Source organism: Triticum dicoccoides, chromosome 1B (assembly GCF_002162155.2).
Source record: "Triticum dicoccoides isolate Atlit2015 ecotype Zavitan chromosome 1B, WEW_v2.0, whole genome shotgun sequence".
Lineage (NCBI taxonomy): Eukaryota > Viridiplantae > Streptophyta > Magnoliopsida > Poales > Poaceae > Triticum > Triticum dicoccoides.
The window spans coordinates 183,375,712-183,395,253 of NC_041381.1; positions in this window are offsets into that span (position 1 = coordinate 183,375,712).

The window sequence follows — 19,542 nt, forward strand, 5'->3', positions numbered from 1 at the left end:
GGCATGACGGTTATCGTCACGTGTGGTGAGGCACCCACGTGATCCATAGATCGATCTTCTTTGCCTTGCCTTGTCCTCCAATATATCTTGCAGGTCTGGCGCATTTCCCCGTGCCTTGGTACTTTTTGAGCGACGCCGGGGTGCGGTTTGAGTGGAGGGCCAAAAGGCCTCTCTGTCGCGGCCACGAGGTGGCCGGTCGGCCGCCTCATGCACTGGTGATGTAGGTTTGGGTGCTTCCTCCTCTAATCGGGGTAGCAGCCTGCGTTTTGGGTAGCTCTTGGAGGGGCGTTCGAGTTCATACTCTTCGGCCGCAAGGACTTCAGTCCATCTGTCAGCTAGCAAGTCTTGGTCAGCTCTAAGCTATTGCTGCTTTTTCTTGAGGCTGCTTACCGTGGCCATAAGCCTGCGTTTGAAACGCTCCTGTTCGACAGGATCCTCAGGCACGACGAATTCGTCATCGTCGAGGCTTGCCTCATCTTTGGAGGGAGGCATGTAATTATCGTCCTCTACCTCTCTATCTGCCGCTCTCTCATGAGGGTTGGCTTCACCATCCTCCTGCATTGAATCCCGCTAGAGGGGGTTGTCTTCGGCACTGTCCGGGGTGTTATTGTCTCCTGTGCCGGAATAACCATTTTTGCAGTGGCAGGATTTAGAGCGGCGCCGCTGACGCTGGCGCTTGGGCTGTTTCTTGGAGGGGTCATCCTCCGTTGTTCCATCGCCATTCCCATCTTTTGGGATGTCCACCATGTAAATGTCGTATGACGAGGTGGCCTTCCAGTGCCCTGTAGGCGCTGGTTCTTGGTCGTCTCCTGCATCGTCGTCCATACCATTGATGTGTTCGGAGTCGAAGTCGAGCATGTCGGTTAAATCATCGATAGTGGCTACGAAGTGGGTGGTGGGTGGGCTTTGAATTTCTTCGTCGTCCGCATCCCAACCTTCCTGACCATAGTCCGACCAGGGCTCTCCTGATAAAGAGAGAGACTTTAGTGAATTTAGGATGTCGCCAAAGGGTGAGTGCTGAAAGATGTCCGCGGCGGTGAACTCCATGATCGGCGCCCAATTGGATTCGATTCGTAGGGGCGCGGAAGGTTCGGAGTCCGGCACCTTGGAGTCACGAGCTTCGTGAGGGACATGGTTGGTGTTCGGCTCTATCGCTGTAGAGATAGCAGCCCCCGAGGCGGTGTCCAGCCACCCGTCCTCGATCGGCGCAGTCGGCTCTGAGCTACGGGTGGAGCAGACACTGGTGCGCCCTCCAGGGCACTGTTCGGCGGCAGAGCTAGATCATGCCCATCATGACAGTGCGGCGCACTTGGCTGTGGCTCGAACCTGTCGAAGATCAAGTCTCCACGGGCGTCAGCCGTGTAGTTCAAACTTCCAAATCTCACCTGATGGCCAGGGGCGTAGCTTTCAATCTGCTCCAGATGGCCAAGCGAATTGGCCCGCAGTGCAAAGCCGCCGAATACGAAGATCTGTCCGGGGAGAAAAGTCTCACCCTGGACCGCATCGTTGTAGATGATTGGAGGAGCCATCGGGCCTAAAGATGAAGACACAGAGGAACTCTCAATGAAAGCACCAATGTCGGTGTCAAAACTGGTGGATCTCGGGTAGGGGGTCCCGAACTGTGCGTCTAGGCGGATGGTAACAGGAGACAAGGGACACGATCTTTTTACCCTGGTTCGGGCCCTCTCGATGGAGGTAAAACCCTACTCCTGCTTGATTAATATTGATGATATGGGTAGTACAAGAGTAGATCTACCATGAGATCAGAGAGGCTAAACCCTAGAAGCTAGCCTATGGTATGATTGTTGTTCGTCCTACGGACTAAAACCCTCTGGTTTATATAGGCACTGAAGAGGGTTAGGGTTACACATAGTCGGTTACAATGGTAGGAGATCTACATATCCGTATCGCCAAGCTTGCCTTCCACGCCAAGGAAAGTCCCATCCGGACACGGGACGAAGTTTTCAATCTTGTATCTTCATAGTCCAGGAGTCCGGACAAAGGTGATAGTTCGGCTATCCGGACACCCCCTAATCCAGGACTCCCTCAATGCCCTAAGGGACGTCTATGCGATGGAGCCAGTCGACCCAAAGTTTAACCTATGGTCCTCTTGCCTGATCACTTTCGATCACAATGACCATCCTACCAGTATCTGTCATGGCAGTTCGGCTGCGCTGGTCCTCGACCCCATCATTGATGGATTTCACCTCACACGAGTCCTTATGGACGGAGGCAGCAGCCTGAACCTGATATACCAGGATGCAATGCGCAAAATGGGCATCGACCCCTCAAGGATCAAGCCCAGAAAAACCACCTTCAAAGGTGTCATACTAGGTGTAGAGGCATGTTGCACGGGCTCAATCACACTGGGAGTGGTCTTCGGATCTCCGAACAATCACCGTACCGAAGAGTTAGTCTTCAACATCGCCCCGTTTCACAGTGACCATCAGGCACTGCTCGGACGAACCACGTTCGCTTGGTTCAACGCGGTGCGACATTATGCCTACCGTAAATTCAAGATGCCCAGTCCACACGGCGTCATCACGGTTAATGGCTCCGAACTCCCCCTCGCTGCCGAAGAGTCTACCGCCGCTTTAACAACAAGAGCAACGCATGGCATCTTCTAGTCGAACCTCGAGTCGACGGCCAAGCTTCCGGACACCGCCAAAGAAGTCCGAACTACTGCGCGGCAGGATAGCCCGGCTCGCCCGGAGCTTAATTAAAAACACTCCAGAATATGATAAGACAAGCCACATACCGCGGCACAACCGCTCTGTGGCGCAAAACCATTTCTGGCATTTTCTTTGCAGGATCACCATTACGTAGGCCGGGATGGATGGCGCGGAAATAGTTCGAGCGCGTAAGGGAATCTCTAGATATTCCCCCCCTATGATAATCCGACTACACTTCGGATCCGAATACGACTTCCCCCCGACTGCCCTCAGTAGGCAGCTGCTATTCGCGATATGCCTTAATATGCCAGGGGCTTCATCATACCCATACTACGGCCCAAAAGTCCGAACACCTTCACGGCAGTTCGGCACCCCAAACTTATAGCATTATATGCATCAGCTCCGAATCATGTCTTGGGTCAATAGTTGGGTTTGCCCGGCTCCTATGTTTTGGTACCTTACGTTCCACTATATCGGCTAAGGTAGCACTGGGAGAACTACTGCGATTGTGTCCCGGTTCTTCCGGACGAGCACCTCAGTAGAGAAAGCCGAAAACTGACTGTCATGATGCAGTGAGAGCTGGTCAGCTGTTCGAGAGGTTCTAAAATATTTAAGGATTTCTTCCGCATAATGCCATAACCAATGTAGCGTGCGATGGATCGGCCTTTTTCTAATCAGGCGCTTATAGAGCCCCTCATGCGGTCTTCCGAACACTAGGGGTTGCGCCTACCTTCCTTCTAAAACACTCCTATGGCTAAGTGAGAGTGATAAAGCCCTATAGTCCGATTGCCTGGTTCGCTGTGCTGAGCACCTCCTTTAGGGACCCAAAACTGGGATAAAGAGTGCTCAGGTTTATCCCGAACACCCCCGTACTTACTACGTGGGGGCGGAAGCCGACGACTGGCCAACTCTCAGGATTAGTATATAAAACGGCCACACGGGAGGAAAATCTTTCAAACAAACAAGCAATAAATAATAGAAATGACCTTGTTCAGACATTACAAAGGACAAACATGACCGTATTCATGGAAATATAATGTCCTTGGTGCATTGCTCCGCCGCAAGGCGGGCTCCTTTCAAGACACCTTCCTAATACAACTCGGGCTTGCGGTGCTCCTTTCCCTCCGGCGGTCCCTCGGTCATCAACTTTTCCGCATCCATCTTCCCGCAATGCACCTTTGCGAGGGGCAAAGGCCATTCGCGCGCTGAGGGAGTCCTGGATTAGGGGGTGTCCGGATGGCCGGACTATAACCTTTGGCCGGACTCCTGGATTACGAAGATACAAGATTGAAGACTTTGTCCCGTGTCCGGATGGGACTTTCCTTGGCGTGGAAGGCAAGCTTGGCGATACGGATATGTAGATCTCCTCCCATTGTAACCGACTCTGTGTAACCCTAGCCCTCTCCAGTGTCTATATAAACCGGAGGGTTTTAGTCCGTAGGACGAACAACAATCATACCATAGGCTAGCTTCTAGGGTTTAGCCTCTCTGATCTCGTGGTAGATCTACTCTTGTATTACCCATATCATCAATATTACTCAAGCAGGAGTAGGGTTTTACCTCCATCGAGAGGGCCCGAACCTGGGTAAAAACATCGTGTCCCTTGTCTCCTGTACCATCCGCCTAGACACACAGTTCAGGACCCCCTACCCGAGATCCGCCGGTTTTGACACCGACATTGGTGCTTTCATTGAGAGTTCCTCTGTGTCATCACCTCTAGGCCCGATGGCTCCTCCGATCATCAACAACGATGCAGTCCAGGGTGAGACTTTTCTCCCCGGACAGATCTTCGTATTCGGCGGCATTGCCCTGCAGGCCAATTCGTTTGGCCATCTGGAGCAGATCGAAAGCTACGCCCCTGGCCATCAGGTCAGATTTGGAAGTTTGAACTACACGGTTGACGTCCGCGGAGACTTGATCTTCGACGGGTTCGAGCCACAGCCGAGCGCGCCGCACTGTCACGATGGGCATGATCTAACTTTGCCACCGAACAGTGCCCTAGAGGCCGCACCAGTGTCCGCTCCGACCGTTAGCTCGGAGCCGACTGCACCAATCGAGGACGGGTGGCTGGACACCGCCTCGGGGGCTGCAATCTCTACGGCGATCGAGCCAAACACCAGCCTTGTCCTCTGCGAAGCCCGTGACTCCAAGGTGCCGGACTCCTCTCCGGACTCCGATCCTCCCGCGCCCCTACCGGTCGAATTTGATCGGGCGCTGATCATGGAGTTCGCCGCTGCGGACATCTTTCAGCACTCGCCCTTCGGCGACATTCTGAATTCTCTAAAGTCTCTTGCTTTATCAGGAGAGCCCTGGCCGGACTATGGTCAGCAAGGATGGGATGCAGACGACGGAGAAATTCAAAGCCCACCCACCACCCACTTCGTAGCCACTGTCGATGATTTAACCGACATGCTCAACTTCGACTCCGAAGACATCGACAGTATGGACGACGATGTAGGACATGAACAGGAACCAGCGCCTATAGGGCACTGGACAACCACCTCATCTCATGATGTATACATGGTGGACACATCTAAAAGAAACGACGACGAGGAACAAAGGGACGCAGAGAGGGATCGTTCCCTTGAAAAGTAGTCAAAGCGGCGGCGTAAGCGCCGCTCTAAACCCCACCTCGACAGAAACAGCAGCCATACAGACCCAGCCACAGAGCAGGGCACACCGGCGGACGACGAACATGCCATCAAGCAACCGTCCGAACAGGGCAACCTAGATAAACAAACCGAACAACCCGTCCCCGGTGAAGATAATAGTCCGGACGACCTCACGCCGGACAAGCTGCTGGAACAGAAGAACCTCCACATAAGGCTCGTTGCTACTGCGCGTAGCCTGAAAAAGCAGAAGCGGAAGCTCAAAATAGCGGAAGATACACTCAGAATTAGATGGAGCAAAGTACTCAACACCGCAGACAAATACGGCGACAGTCGCCACACAAAGAGCTATCCGAAGCGAAAATTACTGCCGGAATTCGATGAAGAGGCCTTAGAGCCCCCGCAATCGAAAAGTAAGGAAGCCACCCGGTCGGATAAACAACCCCATGGCCAACATAGAGCGGCGAACAACGCCGCACACAAGCCGGCACGTGATCCGCACAAGGATTCGCATCAAAAAGACGGCCCGGCCAGATCTATCTACGGGCCAAGAAAGCAAGCTCTAGTAAGCAATGCAACGCAGCAAGTATCTGAACATCACGACACACCCAAATATAGGGGCGCCGCACACCCCCTCTTCTTCATCGATGAGGTGCTGGACCATGAATTTCCACAAGCCCCTAAACATAGAGGCATACGACGGAACAACAGACCCTGGAGTCTGGATTGAGGATTATATCCTCCACATACACATGGCTAGAGGAGATGGCCTCCACGCCATAAAATACTTACCCCTCAAACTCAAAGGGCCAGCCCGACATTTGCTTAAAAGCCTTCCCGAAAACACCATTGGAAGTTGGGAAGAGCTTGAGGACGCTTTTTGGGCAAATTTTCAAGGGACCTATGTCCGACCTCCGGTTGCAGACGATCTAAGTCATATAACTCAACAACCGGGAGAGTCAGCCCGGAAACTCTGGAACAAATTTCTTACTAAAAAGAACCAGATAGTCGACTGTCCGGACGCCGAAGCCTTAGCAGCTTTCAAACATAGCGTTCGAGATGAATGGCTCGCCAGACACCTCGGCCAAGAAAAGCCAAGAACAATGGCCGCATTAACAAGCCCCATGACCCGCTTTTGCGCAGGAGAGGATAGCTGGTTGGCAAGAAACAGTACCAGCGACCCAAGTACATCCGAAGTTAGGGATGGAAACGGGAAACCGCGATGCAGCAAGGACCAGCGCCGGACTAAGGGAAGCAGCCCGAAGAGCACGGCAGTCAACGCCGGATTTAAAAGCTCTCAGCAGAATCAGAAAAAGCTGCCCCTCAAGGATAACAGGGACGAGCTATCTAACCTAAACAAAATCTTGGACAATATATGCCAAATCCACAGTACTCCCGGGAAGCCTGCAAACCATACCCACAGAGATTGTTGGGTCTTCAAGCAATCTGGCAAACTCAAAGCCGAACACAAGGGGCTCGACATACCAAGCGAGGACGATGATGAACCCCACAAGCAGAGCACCGGAGAGCAAAAGAATTTCCCACAAGAAGTCAAAACAGTAAACTCACTTCACGTGACAAAAGGGAAAAATAGAGTGGCGCCTATAGAGATACGCGCCATACGGCCTATCCCAGAGGAGTCCCTCCACTGGTTGTTAAAACCAATCACCTTCGACCATCAGGATTACTCCAGAAGTATCTGGAACACAGGCTAGACTGCCTTGATATTAGATCCGATAATTGACGGACTCCACTTTACACAAGTCCTAATGGACGGCGGCAGTGGTCTAAACCTGCTATATCAGGACACAATCCGCAAAATGGGGATAAACCCAGCAAAAATTCGCCATAGCAACACCGCCTTTCAAGGGGTAACGCCAGGCCCAGATGCCCATTGTATGGGTTCTCTCTTGCTAGAAGTTATGTTCGGCTCCCCCGACAACTTCCGCCGTGAAAAGCTAACCTTCCACATCGCCCCATTTACAAGTAGCTATCAAGCGCTACTGGGACGTGAAACTTTTGCCCGCTTTAATGCAATACCGCATTATGCATCCCTTACGCTTAAAATGCCCGGTCCGCGAGGCATCATCTCATTAAAGGGAAATATCGAGCGTTCCTCGAGCGCGAAAGACTGTGCGGCTGCCTTGACAGCCACACACTAAACCGGCTTCACTAATCTCAGCACCTAAACAGGTCGTTCCGACCCTGGACATGGCTAGACGAGTCCGGCATAAACATACAAGGGCTTACAAGCCGCATACCCCCGTACAAGGGGCTCCGCGTGTGTACAACAAGAGACAATAAAGCTCACTTTTACCCATTTTTTGAATTATACTTTGTTTATTTAATATAACAATGATTTTCGCATGATCTTTTTCAACTAAGTTCCTCTCTTTTACAGATGAACAGCGTGCTACACCCGTCCAGGATATGGCACAACGGAGACATAGGCGCAGACGTGTAGTAGGGACCCGTTCCAAAGATTCTTTTTAGATTAAGACCCTGCGTAAACCTTTTTCACTGTCTCTTGTTGATACACATCCCCCGGTTTCTTGGTATAACCAAGGAGGAGGCTGGCGTCTTGGCATGTGGCCACGTCAGAATTTTGCGCGTACCTGGACACCAGGGGCTTCTTACCAAGGGCGTTGTTCAGCCTGTTTTTCATAAAGACCGAATACCTTAGGGAGTGTTCGGCGTCACGAGTTTGGCCTTATATGCATCAGCTCCGAATCATGTCTTTGGTTAAATGTTGGGTTTGCCCGGCTCCTGTGTTTTGCTGCCTTACATTCCGCTCTATCGGCTAAGGCGGCACTAGGAGAACTACTGCGATTGTGCCCCGGTTTGGCCAGGCGAGCACCACAGTAGAGAAAGCCGAAAACTGACTGTCATGATATAGCGTGAGACTGGTCAACCACTCGATGACCCGTCAGAATCTTTAGGATTCCTCCGCATTAACGATGGGCCGTTTCCCGGCTAGGCACACACGCGCCCTGAATTCGGGTGAGCGCGGTGCCCCTAGGGGCTCTATAGTAGCCCCACTGTCAAACTCCTATGGCTAAGTGAAAGTGATAAAGCATTATAGTCCGGTTGCCTAGTTCGCTGCGCCATCACCTCCTTAATAGGACCAAGATGTTGGATCAAGTGTGAAAATGCGCCTTCCGCGAACCCCCCCGCATTATATGCGTGGGGGCTGAAGCCGAAGACTGCCATCTTTCAGGTTATATACACATATACATTAACGGCCGCACAGGAGGCATTCTAATTCTTGAAAGCACAAGTATAAAAAGCTTTTATATTCCATCGAAACATTGTTCTACAATAATACATGTCATTCGAACATAATATCCTTCGAGCACTGCGTCTCTATTAAACAAGCACCCTGCAGAACTTCCTGAAAATAGTGCTCGGCAGGTACTCAGCTCTCGTCCGAATCTTGGGATGCAACAGCGACGGCCTTCATCTCCGCCAAGTATGTCTTGACACGGGCAAGAGCCATCCGCGCACCCTATATGCACGCTGACCTCTTCATTGCATTAATATGCGGCACCGCACCAAGGAACTGCTGCACCAAGCTAAAATAACTCTTCGGCTCGGGCCTTTCCGGCCACAGATGACTCACGACACATTTCATGGCGAGTTCGATAACCTATTCAGCTCCGCCCACGTGGACAAACGAACGGTTAATGGGAGTGGGTGCTCTGGATTGTGGAACTGCGACCAAAAAAGCTTTTCCACTTCGGGGTCCTTTTGATCTCGGAAGTGTTCGGCCGCGTCCGCGACACTCGCCGCCAAGTCCAGATAAGTGTTCGCCGCACTCCACATCCGGTCCAACGGAGCATATTTAGGATCCCCGAACTTCATCCGCAGCATAAAGGGCTTTCCAGCCGTGATATCTCCGGCCTGACGTAGCTCCTCCTTCATAGCTCTCATCGCAGAGCGAGTATCCTTGGCCTCGGTAGCGGCCTTCTCTAGGTCCTTCTGTGCCACCCGATCTTCTTTTTCAAGAAGCTTGCAGCGGTCGTCCGCATCCTTCAACTTTACAGCCATCTCGGCCATTTCCTTCTTGCTTTGGCAGTGAGCAGCCTGTTCGGCTTTCAACTCTTCTCCCGCCTTTAAGGCAGCCGCATCGCTTTTCCTGGCCTGCTCCTTGGCTCGGGCAAGTTCCGCCCGAAGGTTCTCCATGGCAGTGGCACCATCTGCATCAAGCATACATGTTGTAAGGTACGGGCATCAAGCTCCTCTTACCAGGTGTCTTCAGAGAAATCACATACCTTGTGCCTCGTCAAGTCGCTTGTTGACAAGCGCGATGTCGGCATCTGCCACGTCAAGTTGCCGCCTTAGCTCGGCAAATTCATCAGTCCGGCTAGCCACCAGACACTTCGCCACCTATATAGGAAAGGCGACATATTATACCTGGGATTATGATCCTCGGCACGCCGTCATTTTTGACAACACACAGAGTCTCAGGGGCTACTATCTACACAGGGCGCATCTTATATATGCGGGTCTGTCAAAAGGTACATCATTTCGCATACCTCAAAACCTGTCAGCAAACTCCTGACGGCCTCATACAAACCGCTCTCCGCGGATGAAATCCTACCAATCACCGTATCCATCAACGCACGGTGTTCTTCTGAGATAGACGCTCGCCCGAGCAGATCCTTCAGCTGCTCCGACCGTGCACCAGGCGGTGCCAGACTCGTCCGATTGCCTTTTTTGAAGGCCGGACACAGAGGGCCTTGGGGGGCCATACGACTGCCTTCCGGCCCTGCCGGATTCGGAGAAACCCTCCGCGATGACACCTCAGGGTCGCCCGTCTCGTAGGGTGGCACGGAGGGGGGAGGTGTTCCGCTCTCCATCATCTCCGGACGAAGATCCCCTAAAGATGATCTCTGCTGAGAAGGGCTGAGATCCGAACTACAAGGTAAAATTTCGGTTATCTTCCTCAGAAATAGAACATGGATGTCTCTCATTTTAAAACTCCCCTCTTTACTTACGGCTCGGTGGAGAGCTGATTCCCTTGGGGGCGCAATGCGACCGAGGCACCCCCCGGCGCCGCACCCTCTGACGAAGATTTCTTCCCCCGCTTTGAGACCATGGTCTTCGGGTCTTCAGAGGCGGTCCACTTCCTCCCCTGGTTAGAGGAATTCTCGATTCCTCCTTTCCTGACAGCCTCCTTCGGGGAGGCGGTAGCTTCCTTGCCCCCCTCTTCGCCTTCTTCCAAAGGCGCAACCTCCAGCATCCTGGTTAACACGGGATCCGGCGTAGTCTCAGGGAGGGGGCTGGACACCTGATTAGCTTTGCCTTCGCTATCCACTCCTGTTTAAGGGACAACTCTTTTAAGGGCAATATGATAAATATACGGATAGCGTGTCCGGGTACAGGGCTACTTACTTGAGTATCCGGGCGATTGCAGCTCAGACATGCATCCTCGGACGAGTCCGGACACATTGCTTGTGATCCGAAGAACAATTTGTACATCTCCATGGGCGTCGCGCCCACAAAATGTTGGAGGGCTTGTGGTACCTCTGGATTAAACTCCCACAGGCGAAGGGGGCGACGTTTGCAGGGCAGGATGCGGCGAATCAACATAACCTGTGTCACTACGACCAGATTGATATCTCTTTCTAGGAGATCTCGAACGCAGCCCTGCAACAAGGGCACGTCCTTGGATGGCCCCCAGTCAAACCCTTTATTGACCCATGATGCTAGCTGTGGTGGAGGACCCGAGCAAAAGGCAGGTGGCGCCACCCACTTGGTGCCCCTGGGAGCTGTGATATAAAACCACTCTCGTTGCCATAAGCTAAACTCCTCTTGAAAAGAGCCCTCGGGCCATGGAGCGTTAGCATTCTTGCTTATAACAGCACATCCGCACTCCGCGTGCTGCCCCTTGATCATCTTCGGCTCTACTTTGAAGGTCTTAAGCCACAGTCCGAAGTGTGGAGTAATATGGAGGAAGGCCTCGCACACAACAATGAACGATGAGATATGGAGGATGGACTCCAGAGCTAAGTCGTGAAATTCCAGCCCGTAATAAAACATGAGCCCCCTCACGAAGGGGTCCGTCGGGAAGCCTAGGCCCCGAAGGAAGTGAGACATGAACACCACGCTCTCACCAGGCTTGGGAGTGGGAATAACCTGCCCTTGAGCAGGCAGGCTATGCGAGATTTCACCGGTTAGATACCTGGCATCTCTTAGCCTTAGCACGTCTTCTTCCGTAACGAAGGAAGGCATCCACCGGCCTTGAAGGTCGAAGCCGGACATCATCGGAGGTCCGAAGCGCCTGAATCTGGAGCTTTGGGTGTTGGAACTCGAGGTGAGAGGCGGATTCGATTGAGATTAAAAGAAAGGAGTCGAGCCTTGGTCTCTTTATAAAGAGGTTGAATACCAAGAGCCCTCCCCATGACCGTTTGGGACTCGCCTTCGATTGAGGAGACATACCAACATGCACGGTCGGGTTACCCACGCCCGTATTGATGAGAATCCTGGAATAAGGGGACATGATCTCTGCTTCGACAAGATGTGCCAAGGAAACCGCCTCGCTAAACACGCTGAGGTGGGACAGTAAAACGATTCGAATAAAGGCTTGGCCGTGGCGTGATGTCACGCTGCAGAATATGTCAGCAGATTAGATTTGTGCAAATATTATTCTCTCTATGGTGGTATGTGGAACTTGTTTTGCAGAGCCGGACACTATCCTTGTGTTCAACATCTTCTATGAAGTATTCGGAGGAGGAACCCGCCTTGCAATGCCGAAGACAATTTGCACGCCGGACTCGTCGTCATTGAAGCCTGGTTCAGGGGCTACTGAGGGAGTCCTGGATTAGGGGGTGTCCGGATGGCCGGACTATAACCTTTGGCCGGACTCCTGGACTATGAAGATACAAGATTGAAGACTTCGTCCCATGTCCGGATGGGACTTTCCTTGGCGTGGAAGGCAAGCTTGGCGATACGGATATGTAGATCTCCTCCCATTGTAACCGACTCTGTGTAACCCTAGCCCTCTCCGGTGTCTATATAAACCGGAGGGTTTTAGTATGTAGGACGAACAACAATCATACCATAGGCTAGCTTCTAGGGTTTAGCCTCTCTGATCTCGTGGTAGATCTACTCTTGTATTACCCATATCATCAATATTAATCAAGTAGGAGTAGGGTTTTACCTCCATCGAGAGGGCCCAAACCTGGGTAAAAACATCGTGTCCCTTGTCTCCTATTACCATCCGCCTAGACACACAGTTTGGGACCCCCTACCTGAGATCCGCCAGTTTTGACACCGACACGCGCCTTCTATGCAGACCGACCTCTTGATGACTTCAAGTCGAGGGCAGGCACTCACAAGCCGCTTCACGAGTCCAAAGTAACTGCTTGTAATCGGCTCGGCGGGCCACAGCCGGATAATCAAATCCTTCATGGCTAGTTCGGCTGCCTTATGCAGTGTAATCAGCTGCTTCAGTTGATCGGAGAAAGGCACCGGATAATTCGGCGCCAGATACTGCATCCAGAAGAGCTTATCTGCAGTATTCCTCTCTTCGGCTTGGTTGAATTGGGCAGCATCAGAGATGCTATGTGGCAGCTCCGCAAATACCCCTGGAGAATTCAGAATTTAAACTCTCAACTTGATTTTCTCCTTTAAATTACCCGCTTTATATATATAAAGCCTTACCAGCCGCAATCTTCCTTGCCTCCTGGATTTCCTTCAGGGCACCTTGGGCTTCCCCCCGAGCATCACTTGTGGCTTGGCGAGCTTGGGAGAGTTCAAATTCTTTCCCTGATAAACTCTGCTCCAAGGTCTCGCATCTCTCCATAGCCTCTCGAAGCTCTCACTCAGCTTCAATAACTCTGGCCTCATGCTTCTCGCGGAGAGCCTGCTCTGCGGCAGCCTTCTTCTCGGCTTCGGCCACAACCTTTTTAAGAGCCTCTATTTCGGCCATCGCCCCTAGAGCACATTATAAAAATATTTTCATCTTGCACACTTATTCATCGGTGCTAAACAAACAAGGTTTTTGTACCTTGGTTGTCCTCCAGCTGTTTCTGCACTCGGCCAAGTTCTCCTTCGGCCGGCTCTAGACTATGCCTCAGTCCGGATACTTCCACAACATGAGAAGCGGCAGACGCGGCAGACGCTTGCTTATTCAAAAAGAGGTAGAGGTCATCAAGTAAGTCTCCTGTGAACATACATTTGATCCTCTGTCCGGTCTTTTCCTTCACCGAATAGTGTATCAGGGGCTGCTATCTATACTATGACACTCTTCCAAACCTCATAAAACATACCTCAAAACCTCTCATGAGGCTGATACAGGATTCATCCAATCCACTCTCGGCAGACTGGATCTTCTCAACCACTGCACCCATAAGGGCACGATGCTCATCAATGATGGGGGAGCCCCTCAGCGCCGCTAACAAAGTATTCGGCACCTCCAGTTGGACAGAGGAAGCCGATGGAACATATTCACCCCCTTCAGCGGATGGAGGTGGCTTGTCTGATTCTGGGGCCTTATTGAACTCCAGAATCGTGTCTGGCCGGGGGCCGGATTCAAGACGACCCCCACCGTCGACATCCATAGGAGCCTTCTCTCCCGTATGTTCGGACCCTGAAGTCTGACCTCCTGGCGTCGCCTTTGCTACCTTCCCTCCCCCTCCGTGGCCCGGGCCCTTCTGGGACGAAACCTCGATGTCATTCACATGTCTGGGGGAGGGGGCCTTTGGGGGCGTCTCGCTCTCCATAGCATCCAAACCCAGCAAATCCTCCAACGAGGGTTGTTCGGCGTGGGACCTTGCAGGACTGTAAAAAGTATGGCTCAGATTAAAATATTACACCACGTCAAGTCTGGACGCATAAGTATGTTCAGATTTTATACTCACGAGTTCACCAGGGGCTGGGCCCTGGGATCCCACGCCGGTCTGCTATCGGCGGCGGTAGTGGACTCCACTAGAAGGGGAGTTTTTCCCCTTTTAGGCGACTCGGCCTCCAAGGATGTGGAGGTTGTCCTTTTCTTTCTCCCCCCCCCATGGAGGATTTGTTTTCCTCCTCCTCGTCGTCCTCTTCGAAGGAAGAATGGGCTTTGGAGTCTTCGGACTTTGTGTCCGGGGCACCACGGCAACGGAGGCTGCCCCTGGTCTTCTTGGCCTCCTTTTCGGCCTTCTTCTTTGGCGCCTTGTAAGGCGCCAGGACCAGCATCTTCATCAGAAGTGGGCCGGCTGGTTCTTTTGGTAGCGGGGCCGGACAGTAGATCCGCACCGCCTTCTTCGCCCAGCCCTAGGAAATTAAAGGGAAATACGTTAAGTATTTTCCAAGGATATGCAAACGAAACATATGAATCGTCAATATACAGTTACTTACCGACCTTGAAGGGTGGGACGGTTGGTACCCGCGGTCCTCGGCAGAGTCCGGCCATGGTTTGCCGGACTTGAAAAGCACCTTCCAGATATCCTTATGCGTGGAGCCAAAGAGCTCTAGCAGGGTCTGGTGCTTGGTCGGGTCGAACTCCCATAGATTGCAAGCCCGATGTTGACAAGGTAGAATCCGACGAACTAGCATCACCTGGACTACATTAACAAGCTTGATATTCTTGTCTTCCATATCTTGGACACGTGTCTGGAGCACCGATAGTTTATCAGACGAAGCCCAGTTCAGGCCCTTCTTGGGCCTGGACATGAGTCATAAAGGGGCTCCGGATCTGAATTCCTGAGCCGCGGCCCATTCTTTGCCGCGCGGCTCAGTGATGTAAAACCTCTGCTGCTGCCACTCCTTGACGGAATCATTAAAAGTACCAGTTGGCCATGTAACATTGGGCATCTTGCTCACCATGGCTCCTCCGCACTCGGCGTGCTCGCCGCTCACTACCTTGGGCTTCACATTAAAAACTTTCAGCCATAAGCCAAAGTGTGGCGGGATGCGGAGAAAGGCCTTGCACATGACGGTGAATGTCGAGATGTTGAGGAAGGAATTTGGGGATATATCATGAAAATCAATCCTGTAATAATACATGATGCCGCGAACGAATGGGTGAAGGGGAAACCCCAGCCCACGGAAAAAATGAGGGAGGAATACCACCCTCTCGTGGGGTTCCGGAGTAGGGATAATCTGTCCCACCGTTGGAAGACGGTGGCCAATTCTCTTGGCCAAATATCCGGCTCCCCGAAGCTTTTTGATATCCTTCTCCCGGATGGTAGAGGCCATCCACTTGCCTCCCGCTCCGGATCCGGACATTTTTGGGAAGGCTTTTTGGGTGGAGAAGATGAGCGCTTGGGCACTAAGGCTCGAGCGAAGAGGAATTGATAAGCAGAGGAGGGCGTGGGTGAAAAAGGGAGTTCTTATCCCCTTATAAAGGCAGTGGAGATCCTGCGCCTCCCCACTTGCCCGCTAAAATCGTTTATTCCCCAAGCGTCACGATTGGTGGCATGGTTGGATTACCCACACCCGTATTGATGAGAATCCCGTGATAAGGGGACACGATCTCTGCTTCGACAAGACATGCTGATTAAACTGCCTCACGATATGTGCGATGGCCGGTTGTGAAAAACGGTTCGGATAATGACCGGACCATGGCGTGATAAAAAGCTGTCAGCAGATTAGATTTATGGAATATTGTGCTCTCTACGGTGTTATGTGGAATTTGTTTTGCAGAGCAGGACATGATCCTTGTGTTCAAAATCTTCTATGGAGTATTCGGAGAAGGAACCCGCCTTGCAATGCCGAAGACAATTAGCGCGCCGGACTCATCGTCATTGAAGCCTAGTTCAGGGGCTACTGAGGGAGTCCTGGATTAAGGGGTCCTTGGACAGCCGGACTATATACCTTCGCCGGACTGTTGGACTATGAAGATACAAGATTGAAGACTTCGTCCCGTGTCCGGATGGGACTCTCCTTTGCGTGGAAGGCAAGCTTGGCAATTCGGATGTGTAGATCTCCTTCTCTGTAACCGACTCTATGTAACCCTAGCCCCCTTCGGCGTCTATATAAACCGGAGGGTTTAGTCCGTAGTACAGCAACAATCATAATCATAGGCTAGCTTCTAGGGTTTAGCCTCTACGATCTCGTGGTAGATCAACTCTTGTAATACTCATATCATCAAGATCAATCAAGCAGGAAGTAGGGTATTACCTCCATTGACAGGGCCCGAACCTGGGTAAACATCGTGTCCCTTGTCTCTTGTTACCATTAGCCTTAGACGCACAGTTCGGGACCCCCTACACGAGATCCGCCGGTTTTGACACCGACATGGACCAAGGCCGGATAGTTATTTTATATTAGTGCAACAATTCCTTGGTGTTGTGTCGCATATTGATGTCTACTACACAACCTTCTTCTTGTAGACGTTGTTGGGCCTGCAGGTGCACAGGTTTGTAGGACAGTAGCAAATTTCCCTCAAGTGGATGACCTAAGGTTTATCAATCCGTAGGAGGCGTAGTATGAAGATGGTCTCTGTCAAGCAACCCTGCAACCAAATAACAAAGAGTCTCTTGTGTCCCCAACACATCCAATACAATGGTAAATTGTATAGGTGCACTAGTTCGGCGAAGAGATGGTGATACAAGTGCAAAATAGATAGTAGAGATAGGTTTTTGTAATCTGAAATAATAAAAACAGCAAGGTAAGTAAAGATAAAAGTGAGCATAAACGGTATTGCAATGATAGGAAACAAGGCCTAGGGTTCATACTTTCACTAGTGCAAGTTCTCTCAACAATAATAACATAGATAGATCATATAACAAGCCCTCAACATGCAACAAAGAGTCACTCCGAAGCCACTAATAGCGGAGAACAAACATAGAGATTATGGTAGGGTATGAAATCACCTCAAAGTTATTGTTTCAGATCAATCTATAAAAGAGTTCGTACTAGAATAACACCTTAAGACACAAATCAATCAAAACCCTAATGTCACCTAGATACTCCATTGTCACCTCAAGTATCCATGGGCATGATTATACGATATGCATCACACAATCTCAGATTCATCCAACCAACACAAAGTACTTCAAAGAGTGCCCCAAAGTTTCTACCGGAGAGTCAAGAACGTGTGCCAACCCCTAAGCATGGGTTCCCAATGTCATGAAACCTGCAAGTTGATCACCAAAACATACATCAAGTGGCACATGATATCCCATTGTCACCACAGATGATCACGTTAAGACATACATCAAGTGTTCTCATAAAAGACTCAATCCGATAAGATAACTTCAAAGGGGAAACTCAATTCATCACAAGAGAGTAGAGGGGGAGAAACATCATAAGATCCAACTACAATAGCAAAGCTCGGGATACATCAATATCGTGCCATAGAGGGAACACGAGAGAGAGAGAGATCAAACACATAGCTACTGGTACATATCCTCAGCCCCGAGGGTGAACTACTCCCTCGTCATCATGGATAGTGTCGGGATGATGAAGATAGCCACCGGTGATGGGATCCCCCTCCGGCAGAGCACCGGGAAGGGCTCCTGAGAGGTTTTTGGTGGCTACAGAGGCTTGCGGCGGCGGAACTCCCGATCTATCTTCTGTTCTGGAAGTTTTACGATACGTAGGTATATATGGGTGCAAGGGGTACGTTAGTGGAGCTTCGGGGGCCCCACGAGGCAGGGGGGCGCGCCCCCACCCTCATGACCAGCTCCCGTATCTTCTGACGTAGAGTTCAAGTCTATCCGGTGGCTTTCCTTCCAAAAATAACTTCTCTAGTTGATTTCATTCCGTTTTGACTCCGTCTGATATTCCTTTTCCTCGAAATACCGAATAGGCATAAAACAACAAATCTTGGCTGGGCCTCCGGTTAATAGGTTAGTCCCAAAAATAATATAGAAGTGGATAATAAAGCCCAATATTGCCCAAAACAGTAGATAATATAGGATGGAGCAATAAAAAATTATAGATATGTTGGAGACGTATCAAGCATCCCCAAGCTTAATTCCTGCTCGTCCTTGAGTAGGTAAATGATAAAAAGATAATTTTTGATGTGGAATGATACTTTGGCATAATTTCAATGTAATTCTTCTTACTTGTGATATGAATATTCAGATCCGAAAGATTCAAGACAAAAGTTCATACTGACATAAAAATAATAATACTTCAAGCATACTAATAAAGCAATCATGTCTTCTCAAAATAACATGGCAAAAGAAAGTTCATCCCTACAAAATCATATAGTTAGGCTATGCTTCATTTTCATCACACAAAGATGTTCCCAACTTCTATACCCCCGATGACAAGCCAGGCAATTGTTTCATACTTAAATAATCTCAAACTTTTTCAACCTTCACGCAATACATGAGTGTGAGCCATGGATATAGCACTATGGGTGGAATAGAATATGATGATGGGGATTGTGTGGAGAAGACAAAAAAAGGAGAAAGTCTCACATTGTGGAGGATAATCAACGGGCTATGGAGATGCCAATTAATTGATGTCAACCTGAGGAGTAGGGATTGCCATGCAACGGATGCACTAGAGCTATGAATGCTCAACAAAAGAAAACTAGTGGGTGTGCATCCAACTCGCTTGCTCATGAAGACCTAGGGCATTTGAGGAAGCCCATCGTAGGAATATACAAGCCAAGTTCTATAATGAAAAATTCCCACTAGTATAAAAAGACAACTTATGAGACTCACTACATGAAGAACAAGGTGCTACTTTGAAGCACAAAATATGAGACTCACTACATGAAGAACAAGGTGCTACTTTGAAGCACAAGTGTGGAAAAAGAGATAGTAACATTGCCCTTTTTATTTATTTTCCCTTTTTTATTTTTTTCTTTTTTTCTTTTTTTGGGCCTTTTTTGGCCTTTCTTCTTTTTTTTCCTTTTTCTTTTTGGGCAATGCTCTAATAATGATGATCATCACACTTCTATTGATTACAACATAAGGATTACAACTCGAAACTTATAACAAGATATGACTCTATATGAATGCCTCCGGCGGTGTACCGGGATGGTGCAGTGAATCAAGAGTGACATGTATAAAAATTAATGCATGGTGGCTTTGCCACAAATACGATGTCAACTACATGATCATGTGATGGCAATATGACAAAAGTAAAGTATGTCATGATGATGATCGGAACGGTGGAAAGTTGCATGGCAATATATCTCGGAATGGCTATGGAAATGCCATAATAGGTAGGTATGGTGGCTGTTTTGAGGAAGATATAAGGAGGTTTATGTGTGATAGAGCGTATCGTATCACGGGGTTTGGATGCACCGGCGAAGTTTGCACCAACTCTCAAGGTGATAAAGGGCAATGCACGGTACCGAAGAGGTTAGAAAT